Consider the following 17,282-nt stretch of genomic DNA (forward strand, 5'->3'; position numbering starts at 1 on the left):
GTATCCTAATATATTCATAAGGTTCAAACGGGATTTTTCACGAACACTTATCCTTGCCGTCTTCCGTAGAATGCCGAAATCAATACTCGGTAACAATTATATTTAACAAGTAGCTCACATAATTTACATATTATTTGAAATTAACCACAAAGCATACATTTCATAATGAAATTCAGCATAACACATAATTAATATCAATAACTTAAAAAAAACAATTATGCTACATTATTTACACATGAACTTACCTTGGTACCAAAATACAAAGATTTTGCAATTTAGTCCACAATCTTTTCTTTTCCTCGATTGAGGTCGATTCCACGTCTTTCTTGATCTAAAATAACACATTTAGCTCATTTAATACTCACATTATCAAATTAATCCTTAACTCAAATTTTGGCAAAATTACAATTTTGCCCCTCAACTTTTGCATATTTACATTTTTGCCCCTAGGCTCGGGATTAAACTTTATTCCTTATTCTTATGTTTTACAACATGCTGATCACTTTTCTCTTCTATGGCAACATCAAATTCTCACTCTAACATGTACTTGTGACTATTAGGTATTTTTACCGATTAAGCCCTTTTACTCGTTTTTGCTTAAAATCGAGTAGTACAAGTTGTCTAACATAATTAAAAACCCCATATTCTATCATAAAACATCAAAATACACAAATTTCACCTATGGGTATTTTTCCAAATATAAACCCTAAGTTGAATTATTGCTAACATAAGCTTAATCGAGCTACCGGGATTCCAAAAACGTAAAGAACATTAAAAACGGGGCTTGGAATCGCTTACTATGGAGCTTGGAAGCTTGAAACAAACCCTAGCTATGGAGAACCCTTGAAATTTCGGCCTAATGAAGAAGATGGACAAAAATTGGCTTTTAATTTTGTTTTAAATTCATTTTAATAACTAAATGACCAAAATACCCTTACTACTAAACTTTCTAAAAATTCCTTCCATGTCCTAATTTTGTCCATGAACTTAAAATTGGTCAAATTGCTATTTAAGACCTCCTCATTAATATTCCAATACAATTTCATACTAAAAACTTCTAGAATGCAAGTTTTGCAACTTATTCGATTTAGTCCCTACTTTCAATTTAAGCACTTTAGGCATAGAATTTCATCACGAAATTTTCACACAATCATGCAATCATATCATAATCATCAAAATAATTATAAAATAATTATTTCCATCTCGGATTTGTGGTCACGAAACCACTATTCTGATTAGGCCCTAATTCGGGATATTACATGTTGCGTCGACGGTCACTAATTTCGGCTTTCACCGTTTTACAAGTAGGGCAGTGTTTTTACACACCTGATGTGATAAGACGTTAGTCGATGCTCCGAATACTCTTGTAATGAAATAACATTTAATCAGTTACTTAACTTATATTTCCAAATGGAGCCTAACGAAATTCTCAATTGACACAATCCCCTTACCTGAAATCGGTCGTAATTCACCCTTGGTTCCTAGGAGGCGTGCCAATCAACTTGAACTCCACCTACACAAAGGTCATAACCCCTCTATTAAACCTGTACTTGGATAAAAACAATCTCGACTAATCTCTACTTACCAAATAACAACAGTATAGAGTATAATTCGGTGATGTAGTGAACAAGGATTGAACTAACAAAATAAATAGAGGGGGTAACGACAATAAAAAAAAGATGAGGAAAGCTAAAAAGGGGGAGAAATAGAGCAAAGAATTACCTAACCTCGTTTGGCAAACGCAAGCCTGTTGGAGGAAGAAAGGAAGAATTGAGGACGAAAAATTGGCAGAACAATAAGCAAAGTGGGAAAAGGGGTTGCCCAAAGCCAAAAGACGGGAAAGGGGAGAAGAGAAATATTCGGCCACCTCACAAGGGGTATTCAGTCAAACAAATTTTAGATAAAGAGAGGGCAATAGAAGGGAAATAAAAATTGCCAGAAAGAGTAAGGGAGAAGAGAAATCAATCAAAAAGGGCACTATATAGAAGAGCAAACTGAAATAAGCCTAAAATGCAAGATACCCGAGAGGTCAGTAGCAGTATTCAGCTATCAAAACAAAGTGTAAAAAGAACATGAAGGCAATTTTCAAAAACTGAAAATGAGGAGAGTAATCTAGCTAAGGCCGAATTCTGAATGATAGAGTTCAAATTCGACACTACCTTCCCTTGATCCATTCCTTAAAAATCTCCTCACATTACTCCACCCACTAATTTAAACTCCACACAACCTCTTCTATCCAAATTTTCCTCCCCAAAACACTCCCTAAATCCCTCTAAGAATCAAAATTCCACAATGATCTCCTAAAATTTGGCCACAACTCCCCACACTCTTTAAACACACAAGTTTCGGTCAAACTAGATCTCTCCCATGGCCAACAGCAAAATAAAACACCTCCATGCGCCTACCAGCATTCGAACCTCAGACCTCAAGCAACTACCACACGCTATTTATCCTCTAGACCAGTAGGACCATTCTGTCATGTTTTACTCATATTAATTTATAAGCCTGCTGACTAAAGACAGGGTTTATTCAAGTAAAAACAAAACTTTCGTATAATCCAAGGCTTGAACTCATGACTTCTCCAACACTTCTCAGAACATTTAACCACTGAGGGAAACACTCATTTGTGTCATTTTCTTGCATAACTAAACATTTATGTGCTGCCTCCTAACTGTTCCCATGCTCAAGACCTAATACTTTTAAGCCCGAAATTAGGGGCGTTACAATAAATTTTGAAAAGAATTTCTCGAAAACACTTTTGAAAAATTACTTCAGAACAAATTTTTCCTAAAATTATGAATTTAATATACTTGTGCTCAAAGACAAGAAATTTGATAGTTATGCTACTTAAGTATACATATTGTTCAAATTAATCTCAACAACTATTATGATAGAAAAAATTAGACTAAACGCTTTCTAATAAAGTCATGTTAAACCTTACCAATGTGATTTTCTTCCCTTTATTCAAGATTAAGATGCAATCATTAAGTTTAACTTTTGTCTTCATATGTTGTACATAGAAATTTCTCTCCACTAATGTAGGTAGCATTGGAACTTTTGAATCAATAGGTTTTTAACAGGGTTGTAACGTGGTTTGGCTTAAGGGTAGGTAAAAGATTGATAAATTTAGGCTTTTAAACCTTACACTTAGCTTGTATCAGACCTTCGAAATAATTACTGTAACACCCTAAATTTGGGCCTAGAAGTATTAGGTCTTGAGCACGGGAACAGTAAGGAGGTTGCTCATAATTATTTAGTTGTGCAAGAAAGTGACACAAATGAATGGTTGCCTCAGTGGTTAAGTGTTCTAGAAGTGTCTGAGAAGTCTTGGGTTCAAGCCTTGGCTCGCGCAAAAGTTTTGTTTTTAAAGGAATAAACATTGTCTCTAAGCAGTAGGATTTTAAATAAAAATGGGTGAAACATGACATAAAAAGCTTGCTAGTTTAGGGGATAGGTAGCGTGTTACCTATGCCAGAGGACTAAGGTTCGAATCCTAGTGGGGGCAGTGGAGTGTTTTATTTTGTTGCAAGTGCTGTGGAAGTGACCTTGGTTGACCAAAACACTGAAGTGGTTGAAGGGAATTCGAATTGAGTTGTTGAAGGAGGTGTGATTGGTTTGAGGGATTTGAGGAGAGATTTTAGGAGAAAATCATGGGAGGTTGACGTGAGAGGGAGTAGCATGCCGAATGCGGCGATTTGCATGTTGCCAAATTCGGTCATAGCGTTTTTTACTCATGGGGTGCTGAAATTGTGCTGGATGTAACACCCCATACCCGAGACCGTTACCGGAGTTGGATGCGAGGGGTTCACAGACTAAATTCACTTATTTTCACAATCCATTTTAAAAATTTCCAGACAGCTAACTAACTGCATCACTGTCACCTTAAAAATCATATCTTGAGTTCCGAAACTCAAAAATCAGTTTCGTAATTTTTCCCTGAAACTAGACTCATATATCCATCCACAAATTTTTTTCTAGAATTTTTGGTCAAGCCAATTAGTACAGTTTATTAGTTAAAGTCTCCCCTGTTACAGGGATCGACTACCCTGACCTACCTGCATTGCGACTTAGATAACTCCATATACAGGGCTTCAATACTTATTCCATTTGTTTCTAATGAAACTAGACTCAAAAAGAAATCTATACACATATGGTATGACTTCTAATTATCTCTGGTTAATTTATAATGAATTTCCAAAGTCAGATCAGGGGATCTAGAAATCGCTCTGGCCCTGTCCCACGAAAACTTGAATATCTCTTAAAATACGACTCATATGACTATTTCATTTCTTTCATATGGAAGTAGATTCATCAAGGTTCGATTAAATAATTTATTCACTATTTAATTCCATTCCTACTATTTTTAGTGATTTTTCAAATTCACACCACTGCTGCTTTCAGCATCTGCCTTTAAGGTAGACTTTACCTATTACACAGTTTCCATGATTCAACTAACCCTTTTGCATATATAGCACAAAGTATGATCATGATTAACCATTCCAGTGGCCAATCATTGCCAAGCATATCCACACCTCTCAATAACCATATACATACAAAATGATTATAACATTATGCTCAAAAATATATATATGTGACAGCCCTGAAGCGACCCTAGTAGGAAAGCGGTTTCGGGACCGCTAAACCGAGTCACCAAATTATTTGAATATGATATTTATTGTCTAAATAAATGTGTGAAAATTTTAAGCTTCGATTTAGTAAATTGCATGTGAATTTAGTCAATAGGACTTATGTGTGACACTTTTGAAATGTGATAGATCAAAACATAAGGACCTATTAGTGCATGTTGAAAAAGGGGGGACTTGCATGTCAATTTTTCCCCCCATCTAGTAGTGCCCGGCCATGACATTAGGGTGGACAAAGGGTGATGGGCAAAACATGTCATAGACATGTTGTGTTGGTGCATCATGGGAGGAAACAATAAAATAAAGTTAGTAATAAAGAAATGGAGAAAAAAAAGAGAAAGAAAAGGATGAAAACAAAAGAAAAAAAATGTGTCCATCCTTTTTTCATTCTTCTTGACCGAAAATTCAAAAGAAAGAAGGGAGGAAATGTTAAAGAGATTCGACCATGCTTGTAGCTAGGTGAAGGTAAGTTTGATGTTGTGCCATGAGATTGATGCATGTTTTTTTTTGTTAGCTTGAGTTCTAACTAGCCCATGGTTCAAATCTTTACTATGTCATAGAGATGATATTCGGCTAAGGTGGATTTGTGTTGATGTTATTTGCATGCTAAAAGTGAAGCTTGTAATGATGCATGTGATGGTGGATTGATGACTCTTGAATCTTCTTTTTAGCATCTTTGAGTGAGACATTAAGTTCCTCGTTCAACCATGACCAAAATTGAAATGGTATGGTGTTGTGTTGCATTCGGCCATGGTAGGAAGTAGAAGAGAAATATGGTTGTTGTTCACGTTATTGGATGAGAAATGGTAGTAAGGTGAAGTGCAAATGTTAGTGCTTGATTTACTAGTGTATATGTATGTATTAGCCAAGTTTTGAACTTGAAACAAATGGTGTTTAGTCAATACAAGTGACCATACTTGTAGAATGTATTAAGTGTTGCAGTCGGCCCCAACATAGACATGTATGTTCGGCCACATGAATGAGTACATAAGTTATGTGTATGTTCGGCCATAGGTAGCCTATTGATGGCTTTAGCTTGACTTAGAAAATTCGGCTAAGGGGAAATATTAGCTAGTATGTTGAATTCGATTCGTTATTTCGTACATATGTGACTCTAATGTCTAATGTATATATGGGCTAAGTACCTTGAGCTTCTCTTTTGATGTTCGAATGAATTGTATTAAATTGCTTGATGTGATTAAAAATGCGTATGACCATTGTGTATTTGAGCTAAAAGGTGGCCATATGACCTATCAAACTCCTTGTCATATTTGGCCATAAGCTAGCAAAATGAGACTTTAATGAGTTAAATTTGTTTGAATTAGCTCAAGAGCTTAGAGGACCACAGTTGGATAAGGGAAAGGAAAAAGTGATCGAATAGCTGTCGAAATCGCTCGACCACATCCGAGGTAAGTTCTTGAGTAATAGAGCTTAAATTATGATTTGATTAGATCATGTTTTAAGCAAATCAAAATCATGCTCTTTGTGTGTGGCTATTGAGCCGAAATTGCAAGAGTGATAAGTGTCTTGTGTTTGAGTTTTGCTAATGAAAATGAAATATGAATGTGTCATGATTTATTGTTAAATGTGCATGGTTATTCGAATGATGTCCGGGCTAAGTCCCGAAGGCTTTGTGCTAAGTGACCATATCCGGACTAAGATCCGAAGGCATTTGTGCGAGTTACTAATTCCGGGCTAAGACCGAAGGCATTGGTGCGAGTTACTAAATCCGGGTTAAGTCCCGAAGGCATTTGTGCGAGTTACTATAACCGGGCTATGTCCCGAAGGCATTTGAACGAGTAGCCATATCCGTTTAAATTCCGAAGTTACGTGATTCGGGAATGAACGATCTTGCTGTAAAAATTTCAGTTAATACGCTTGTAACATCCCAACATTGAGGTATGTTTCGTATGTGCTTTGAATTAGTTGAGCCCTTACAATAAGTATTCGCTCAGTTGATAAATGAGCTACCGGCCTTTGGCTAAGTTGATCTTTTTGTATGAATATAAGGGTTGGTAATGTGAAGTAAGTATGATATTGAAAATTTGTGCATATGAAATTATCTGTTTAGCTACATGAATGCTATACTTTGGTTGTGTCTAAATTCTTTGCTCAAAACTTACTAAGCATTTAATGCTTACTCCGTTTCTTTGATTCTCTGTTTTATAGATTTTGGTTCTTCAGCTATCGGACTTGGGATTTTGAAGTCGAGGTCGCCCACACTATCAAAGCTCCTTTTGGTATACTTTTGGTTGAACTTTGAAATGGCATGTATAGGACTACCCTTTTGTTGTTGGTCATGTACCCTTCGGTTTTGTGTAAATTTGGATAGCCATGCGAAAATGACTTAAATATACTTTGATCATAGCATTATAATCGTTTTGTATGTTGTCCGTCGAGAGGTATGGAAATGTTGGTAACGGTTAGCCATGGGAATGGTTATTCATGATCATTTTTGGAATATGTATGACAAACTCTAGTTGATCCATGGGGGATCATGAAATAGGTAAAGTTTACCTTAAAAATAGATGCTGGCAGCAGCAGTGATGTGGATGTGAAAAATCACTAAAAATAGTAGAAATGGAATTAAATAGTGAATAAATTATGTAATCGAACCTTGATGAATCTATTTTCATAGGAAGTAACGAATCGTTCATATGAATAGTATATTATGAGATGTTAAAGTTTTTGTGAGACAGGGCCAGAACAGTTTCTGGATCCCCTTATCTAAATTTGGAAATTCATTATAAATTAACCAGATACATTTAGAAGTAATTCCATATATTTATAGATTCCTCTTTGAGTGTAGTTTCTATAGAAACAAACGGCATCAGTATTTAAGCCCTGTACAGGGAGATATCCAAATCGTAATGCATTAAGGTCAGTGTAGTCGCACCCTGTAACAGGGGAGACTTTAACTAATAAACTGTACTAATTGGCCCAACCAAAAATTCTAGAAAAAAATATGTAGATGGAAATATGAGTCTAGTTTCAGGGAAAAATTACAAAACTGATTTTCGAGTTTTATAACTCAAGATATGATTTTTATGGTGACAGTGACACAGTTAGCCAACTGCCTGGAAATTTTTAAAATGAACTGTGCAAGTAAGTGAATTTAGTCTGTGAACCCCTCGTGCCGACTCCGGCAACGGTCTCGGGTACGGGGTGTTACAATTTTATTGGTATCAGAGCTACGGTTTAGTCGATTCTAGTACTACCGTAATGCGTTGGGTTTAGCTATACATGCCATTTTATGTGATTATTTGATAGTGTGGTGATTTCTGACATTTGCAAATGTGTTTATTTATAGTAATGGATCCCAATCCCGACCGAGCGGTAGCTGATGATCTTGAGAGTGTAGCACCTGCTCCCGCACAAGGGACAGCGCTGGCGGACTCTCAACCTAATGCTAGTAACCCGAATGATGAAGCTAGACAAGCTTTCTATAGCGTGATGAATGATTGGTTCAACCAATACATTCGAACTAATACGGCTGTTCCACAACCTCCATTCCCGACAAATACCACCCCCGCACCTACCATACCTCCGGTAACTAACCAAATAAGGTCAAATAAGCCCCCAGTTGACAGAATCCAAAAACACGGGGCTACTGAATTTAAAGCCACAGATAGCGATGATGCCGATTAAGCGGAATTTTGGTTGGACAACACTATCCGGGTACTAGATAAACTATCTTGCACACCCGATGAGTGCCTAAAGTGTACTATCTCCTTGCTACGTGATTATGCCTACTATTGGTGGAATACGTTGACTTCTGTGGTGCCCAGAGAGCAAGTAACTTGGGAGTTCTTCCAAACCGAATTTCGAAAGAAGTATATCAGTCAGAGATTCATTGACCAAAAACGGAAGGAATTTCTTGAACTCAAACAAGGTTCCATGTCGGTTACCGACTATGAACGAAAATTTGTGAGGCTTAGCCGGTATGCACGAGAATGCATTTCCTCAGAAGCCGTGATGTGTAAACGTTTCGAGGATGGACTGAATGACGATATAAAGCTGTATGTAGGCATTTTGGAAATCCGAGAATTTGTGGCACTTGTCGAGTGAGCTTGCAAGGCCGAGGAGCTCAGTATGGAGAAAAGAAAAGCTAAGGTGGGAGCAAAGGAGTTTCGTAAGAGGTCTTCGGGGAAGCCCTTCCCACAGTCATCGAAGAAATTTAGAGATGGCTTAGGCCGGTCTAGAGACACTTCGGGCTTTTCTAGACGAGATCGCGATCGGCCCCCTATGAGCACACGAGTAACTTCGATCGCCAGTGTTGGAAATGATCGTCGAGACAGAACGGAGTGCCAGTATTGTGGCAAATGGCATTCTGGAAGTTGTAGATTCCATGACCGCTCCTGTTAAAAGTGCGGGTCAGTTGACCACTTTATCAAAGATTGCCCGAGATTGTCTGAACAGAATGTAAATCAAAGTGGGAAACCGAGTGCTACCACTACTCGAGGTAGACCATCTAGAAACACGAAAAATGCTAGTGGTGGTCAGAGAGGATCTAGAGATGTTACGACCAGATCCGAGACTTGTGCTCCTGCTAGGGCTTATGCTATACGCGCACGCGAGGATGCTTCCTCGCCAGATGTTATTACTGGTACTTTTACTCTCTTTGATACTAATGTGATTGCTTTGATTGACCCTGGTTCTACTCATTCCTATATATGCGAAACCTTAGCATCAAGTAAGACTTTACCTATTGAGTCTACTGAGTTCGTAATTCGAGTGTCAAATCCCTTGGGTCGTTACGTGCTTGTCGACAAAGTGTGTAAGAAATGCCCCCTAGTAATTCGAGATTCCTATTTTCCGGCGGACTTGATGCTTTTGCCGTTTGATGAATTTGATGTTATTCTTGGTTTGGATTGGTTCACCGTGCATGATGCAGTTGTGAATTGCAAAAGCAAGACTATTGATTTGAGGTGCGCAAATAACGAGATAATCCAAGTTGAGTCTACGGACTTAAAGGGGTTGCTAGCTGTAATATCAGCAATGTTGGCCCAGAAATATGTAAGAAAAGGGTGCGAAGCATACCTTGCGTATGTACTTGATGACAAAGAATTAGAAAAGAAACCCGAATCTGTGCCGGTGGTTTGTGAATACCCGGATGTTTTTCCTGAAGAATTACCGGGTTTACCACCTGTTCGGGAGGTAGAGTTTGGTATTGAGCTTGTACCTGGAACTACGCCAATTTCGATAGCTCCGTATCGTATGGCACCAACCGAGTTAAAAGAATTGAAAGCTCAGTTGCAAGAGTTGACGGATAGAGGTTTCGCTCGACCAAGTTTCTCAGCTTGGGGTGCACCAGTATTGTTTGTGAAAAAAGGACAGAACCATGAGGTTGTGCATTGACTATCGTTAGCTGAATAAAATGACGATAAAGAATAAATATCCGTTACCGCGTATTGATGATTTGTTTGATCAACTAAAGGGAGCCTCAGTGTTTTCAAAGATAGATTTGAGATCGGGTTATTACCAGTTGCGAATTCGAGATTCGAATATACCCAAAACTACTTTCAGAACGAGATATGGCCACTACAAGTTCTTAGTGATGCCGTTTGGGCTCACTAATGCCCCTGCGGTATTTATGGATTTGATGAATCGGATCTTCAGACAGTATTTGGACCAGTTCGTAGTTGTGTTCATTGACGACATCTTGGTCTATTCAAGAGATGAGACCGAACATGCTGAGCACCTGAGATTAGTGCTGCAAATTTTACGGGCTAAGCAGTTATATGCTAAGTTCAGTAAGTGTGAGTTCTGGTTAAGAGAGGTTAGCTTCTTGGGCCATGTGGTATCTGCATCGGGTATTCGAGTTGACCCGAGCAAAATTTTAGCCATACTTAACTGGAAGCCTCCGAGAAATATTACTGAGGTTCAGAGCTTTTTGGGACTCGCCGGTTACTACCGACGGTTTGTAAAAGGTTTCTCGATGATAGCCACACCCATGACGAAGCTACTTCAAAAAGATATTAAGTTCGAATGGACGGAAAAATGTCAGAAAAGTTTTGATCAACTGAAAACTTATTTGACTGAAGCCCCAATTTTAGTGCAGCCCGAATCAGGCAAAGAGTTTGTCATCTATAGTGACGCCTCCCTACTTGGGTTAGGTTGCGTGTTGATGCAAGAAGGTCGAGTTGTGGCCTATGCGTCGAGAAAATTAAAGCCACATGAGAAAATTATCCGACCCATGATCTCGAATTAGCTGCCATCGTATTCGCCTTGAAAATATGGCGACATTACTTATTTGGTGAGAAGTGCCATGTATTTTCGGATCACAAAAGTCTCAAATATTTGATGACTCAATGAGACTTAAATCTGTGACAAAGACGTTGGCTTGAGTTGTTGAAAGATTATGAGCTTGTCATTGATTACCACCCGGGAAAGGCTAATGTGGTTGCGGACGCCTTAAGCCGGAAATCACTGTTTGCTTTACGAGCGATGAATGTACACTTGTCTGTTCTACCCGACAATGTGTTAGTAGCTGAATTAAAGGCCAAACCATTATTGATTCATCAAATTCGTGAAGCTCAGAAAGTCGACGATGAATTGGTTGCAAAACGGGCTGAATGTGTTCCGAATATGGAATCCGAATTTCAAATTGATGATGACGATTGTTTGAGGTTCAGAAGTCGGTCGTGTGTTCTAAGAAATTTAGAACTCATTTCGATGATTCTGAACGAAGCCCATTGTAGCCGAATGTCAATTCACCCGGGGAGTACGAAAATGTACAACGATCTGAGACGCCAGTTTTGGTGGCATGGTATGAAACGAGACATTTCCGATTTTGTTTCGAAGTGTTTAATATGTCAGCAAGTAAAGGTGGAACATCAAGTGCCTACGGGTTTACTCCAGCCAATCAGGGTACCTGAATGGAAATGGGATCGAGTCACGATGGATTTCGTATCTGGGTTGCCAGTATCGGTAAGTAAGAAAGATGCGATTTGGGTTGTTGTGGATAGACTGACTAAGTCGGCTCACTTTATCCCCGTACGTATGGATTTTTCAATGGATAAACTAGCTGAATTGTACGTTTCTCAGATTGTGAGATTACACGGGGTACCTATTTCTATCGTGTCGGATAGAGATCCGAGATTCACCTCACGATTTTGGAAGAAATTGCAAGAAGCTTTGGGTACCAAGTTCATTTCAACACCGCCTTTCACCCCCAAACCGATGGTCAATCCGAGCGGATAATTCAGATACTTGAGGATATGGTGAGATGTTGCATCCTCAAGTTCAGTGGTTCATGGGAACGGTATTTACCTTTGATTGAATTCGCTTACAACAACAGTTTTCAATCAAGTATTAAGATGGCACATTATGAGGCTTTGTACGGTCGTAAATGCCGTACACCATTGTTTTGGACCGAGCTCGGTGAAAGTAAAATTTTCAGAGTTGATTTGATTAAAGATGCTGAACAGAAAGTAAAGGTAATCCGTGAAAGTCTGAAGGTAGCCACAGATCGTCAGAAATCGTATGCGGATTTGAAACGAAAAGACATTGAATATCAGGTTGGAGACAAAGTATTTCTCAAAGTTTCACCCTGGAAGAAGGTGCTTAGATTTGGTCGTAAGGGCAAATTGAGTCCGAGGTTCATCGGGCCGTACGAAATCTCTGAACGAGTTGGTCTGGTTGCGTATAGATTGATTTTGCCCTCTGAACTTGAAAAGATTCACGACGTCTTTCATGTTTCGATGCTTCGATGCTATAGATCCGATCCGTCACACGTGATTAATCCATCAGAAGTTGAAATTCAATCTGACTTGAGTTATGAAGAAGAACCGATTCGTATCCTAGCTTGTGAAGTGAAAGAGTTGCGAAACAAAAGGGTTCCGTTAGTAAAGGTGTTATGGCTCAAACACGGAGTCGAAAAAGCTACTTGGGAAACCGAGAATGCCATGAAAGAACGATACCCAAACTTATTTACCGATAAGATTTTCGGGGACGAAAATTTCTTAAGTGGGGGAGAGTTGTGACAGCCCTGAAGCGACCCGAGAGGAAAGCGGTTTCGGGACCGCTAAACCGAGTCACCAAATTATTTGAATATGATATTTATTGTCTAAATAAATGTGTGAAAATCTTAAGCTTCGATTTAGTAAATTGCATGTGAATTTAGTCAATAGGACTTATGTGTGACACTTTTGAAATGTGATAGATCAAAACATAAGGACCTATTAGTGCATGTTGAAAAAGGGGGGACTTGCATGTCAATTTTTCCCCCCATCTAGTAGTGGCCGGCCATGACATTAGGGTGGACAAAGGGTGATGGGCAAAACATGTCATAGACATGTTGTGTTGGTGCATCATGGGAGGAAACAATAAAATAAAGTTAGTAATAAAGAAATGGAGAAAAAAAAGAGAAAGAAAAGGATGAAAACAAAAGAAAAAAAAATGTGTCCATCCTTTTTTCATTCTTCTTGACCGAAAATTCAAAAGAAAGAAGGGAGGAAATGTTAAAGAGATTCGGCCATGCTTGTAGCTAGGTGAAGGTAAGTTTGATGTTGTGCCATGAGATTGATGCATGTTTTTTTTGTTAGCTTGAGTTCTAACTAGCCCATGGTTCAAATCTTTACTATGTCATGGAGATGATATTCGGCTAAGGTGGATTTGTGTTGATGTTATTTGATGCTAAAAGTGAAGCTTGTAATGATGCATGTGATGGTGGATTGATGACTCTTGAATCTTCTTTTTAGCATCTTTGAGTGAGACATTAAGTTCCCCGTTCAACCATGACCAAAATTGAAATGGTATGGTGTTGTGATGCATTCGGCCATGGTAGGAAGTAGAAGAGAAATATGGTTGTTGTTCACGTTATTGGATGAGAAATGGTAGTAAGGTGAAGTACAAATGTTAGTGCTTGATTTACTAGTGTATATGTGTGTATTAGCCAAGTTTTGAACTTGAAACAAATGGTGTTTAGTCAATACAAGTGACCATACTTGTAGAATGTATTAAGTGTTGCAATCGGCCCCAACATAGACATGTATGTTCGGCCACATGAATGAGTACATAAGTTATGTGTATGTTCGGCCATAGGTAGCCTATTGATGGCTGTAGCTTGACTTAGAAAATTCGGCTAAGGGGAAATATTAGCTAGTATGTTGAATTCGATTCGTGATTTCGTACATATGTGACTCTAATGTCTAATGTATATATGGGCTAAGTACCTTGAGCTTCTCTTTTGATGTTCGAATGAATTGTATTAAATTGCTTGATGTGATTAAAAATGCGTATGACCATTGTGTATTTGAGCTAAAAGGTGGCCATATGACCTATCAAACTCCTTGTCATATTCGGCCATAAGCTAGAAAAATGAGACTTTAATGAGTTAAATTTGTTTGAATTAGCTCAAGAGCTTAGAGGACCACAGTTGGATAAGGGAAAGGAAAAAGTGATCGAATAGCTGTCGAAATCGCTCGACCACATCCGAGGTAAGTTCTTGAGTAATAGAGCTTAAATTATGATTTGATTAGATCATGTTTTAAGCAAATCAAAATCATGCTATTTGTGTGTGGCTATTGAGCCGAAATTGCAAGAGTGATAAGTGTCTTGTGTTTGAGTTTTGCTAATGAAAATGAAATACGAATGTGTCATGATTTATTGTTAAATGTGCATGGCTATTCGAATGATGTCCGGGCTAAGTTCCGAAGGTTTTGTGCTAAGTTACCATATCCGGACTAAGATCCGAAGGCATTTGTGCGAGTTACTAATTCCGGGCTAAGACCGAAGGCATTGGTGCGAGTTACTAAATCCGGGTTAAGTCCCGAAGGCATTTGTGCGAGTTACTATAACCGGGCTATGTCCCGAAGGCATTTGAACGAGTAGCTATATCCGGTTAAATTCTGAAGTTACGTGATTCGGGAATGAACGATCTTGCTGTAAAAATTTCAGTTAATACGCTTGTAACATCCCAACATTGAGGTATGTTTCGTATGTGCTTTGAATTAGTTGAGCCCTTACAATAAGTATTCGCTCAGTTGATAAATGAGCTACCGGCCTTTGGCTAAGCTGATCTTTGTGTATGAATATAAGGGTTGGTAATGTGAAGTAAGTATGATATTGAAAATTTGTGCATATGAAATTATCTGTTTAGCTACATGAATGCTATACTTTGGTTGTGTCTAAATTCTTTGCTCAAAACTTACTAAGCATTTAATGCTTACTCCGTTTCTTTGATTCTCTGTTTTATAGATTTTGGTTCTTCAGCTATCGGACTCGGGATTTTGAAGTCGAAGTTGCCCGCACTATCAAAGCTCCTTTTGGTATACTTTTGGTTGAACTTTGAAATGGCATGTATAGGACTACCCTATTGTTGTTGGTCATGTACCCTTCGGTTTTGTGTAAATTTGGATAGCCATGCGAAAATGGCTTAAATATACTTTGATCATAGCATTATAATCGTTTTGTATGTTGTCCGTCGAGAGGTATGGAAATGTTTGTAACGGTTAGCCATGGGAATGGTTATTCATGATCATTTTTGGAATATGTATGACAAACTCTAGTTGATCCATGGAGGATCATGAAATAGGTAAAGTTTACCTTAAAAATAGATGCTGGCAGCAGCAGTGATGTGGATGTGAAAAATCACTAAAAATAGTAGAAATGGAATTAAATAGTGAATAAATTATGTAATCGAACCTTGATGAATCTATTTTCATAGGAAAGTAACGAAAAGTTCATATGAACAGTATATTATGAGATGTTAAAGTTTTCGTGAGACAGGGCCTGAACAGTTTCTGGATCCCCTGATCTGACTTTGGAAATTCATTATAAATTAACCAGATACATTTAGAAGTCATGCCATATATGTATAGATTCCTCTTTGAGTGTAGTTTCTATAGAAACAAAATTCATTTGTATTTAAGCCTTGTACAGGGAGATATCCAAATCGTAATGCATGAAGGTCAGTGTAGTCGCACCCTGTAACGGGGGAGACTTTAACTAATAAACTGTACTAATTGGCCAGACCAAAAATTCTAGAAAAAAATATGTAGATGGAAATATGAGTCTAATTTCAGGAAAAAATTACGAAACTGATTTTTGAGTTTTAGAACTCAAGATATGATTTTTAAGGTGACAGTGACACAGTTAGCCAACTGCCTGGAAATTTTTAAAATGAACTGTGCAAGTAAGTGAATTTAGTCTGTGAACCCCTCGTGTCCGACTCCGGCAACGGTCTCGGGTATGGGGTGTTACAATATAAGCCATTTTCGCATGGCTATCCAAATTTATACAAAACCGAAGGGTACATGACCCACAACAAAAAGGGTAGTCCTATACATGCCATTTCAAAGTTCAACCAAAAGTGTACCAAAAAGGGGGTTTGATAGTGTGGACGACTTCGACTTCGACAATCCCGAGTCCGATAGCTGACGAACCAAAATCTATAAAACAGAGATTCAAAGAAACGGAGTAAGCATTTAATGCTTAGTAAGTTTTGAGCCATAAAATTTGACACAACTAAAGTGTAACATTCATATGGCTAAACGGATAATTTCATATGCACAAATTCTCAATATCATACTTACTTCACATTACCAACCCTTATATTCATGCACAAAAGATCAACTTAGCCAAAGGCCGGTAGCTCATTTATCGACTAAGCGAATACTATTTGTAAGGGATCAACTAATTCAAAGCATATACGAAACATACCTCATCGCTGGGATTTTACGAGCGTATTAATTGAAACTATTACAGCAAGGTCGCTCATTCCCAAGCCAAGTACCTTCGGGATTTAACCGGATATAGCTACTCGCTCGAATACCTTCGGGACATAGCCCGGAACTAGTAACTCGCACAAATGCCTTCGGGACTTAGCCCGGAACTAGTAACTCGCACAAATGCCTTCGGGACTTAGCCCGGATATGGTAACTCGCACAAATGCCTTTGGGACTTAGCCCGGAACTAGTCACTAGCGCAAATGCCTTCGGGACTTAGCCCGGTTATCATCCAAATATTCATGCACATACCAATAAATCATGACACATCAATATTTCATTTTCATAATTAGAGTTCAAACACAAGTCACGTATTAAGCAATCCCATTTTCGGCTCACTAGCCACATACAAACAGCATGGTTTAGTTTACTTTATGACACGATCTCTATGCACATACGGCTACCCGTCATACATATAGACTAATTAACTCAACATATAATTCAAGTAGAATCATCATATCACCGTATATTTGTTATGCTCATACGTCATGACTTAATCAAATTGTAAACTAAGTCTCGTTACTCGAAAACTTACTTCGGATGTTGTCAAACGATTTCGATGGCTATTCGACCACTTTTTCCTTCCCTTTATCGGATTTAGTTCCCCTTTGCTCTTGAGCTTAATTTAACAAAAAATTGATTTAATCACTTGAACATCAAGAAGAGAAACTCAAGGTACTTAACCCATATATACATTAGACATTAGAGTCGCATGTGTATGAAATCTCAACATATTAGCCCACGCTCTCTTTTAGCCGCTTATCTAAGCCAAGATAAAAGCATCAATATGCTTGCCTCTAACCGAATACATGCAACACCAATCCATCTCATGTGGCCGAATATGCAAGTCTATGTTGAGGCCAATTATATACTTAATACCACATATAAATGGCATACATTTTACTAACTA

Source organism: Gossypium hirsutum, chromosome A11, assembly GCF_007990345.1.
Source record: "Gossypium hirsutum isolate 1008001.06 chromosome A11, Gossypium_hirsutum_v2.1, whole genome shotgun sequence".
In the NCBI taxonomy this organism is placed as follows: Eukaryota; Viridiplantae; Streptophyta; class Magnoliopsida; order Malvales; family Malvaceae; genus Gossypium; species Gossypium hirsutum.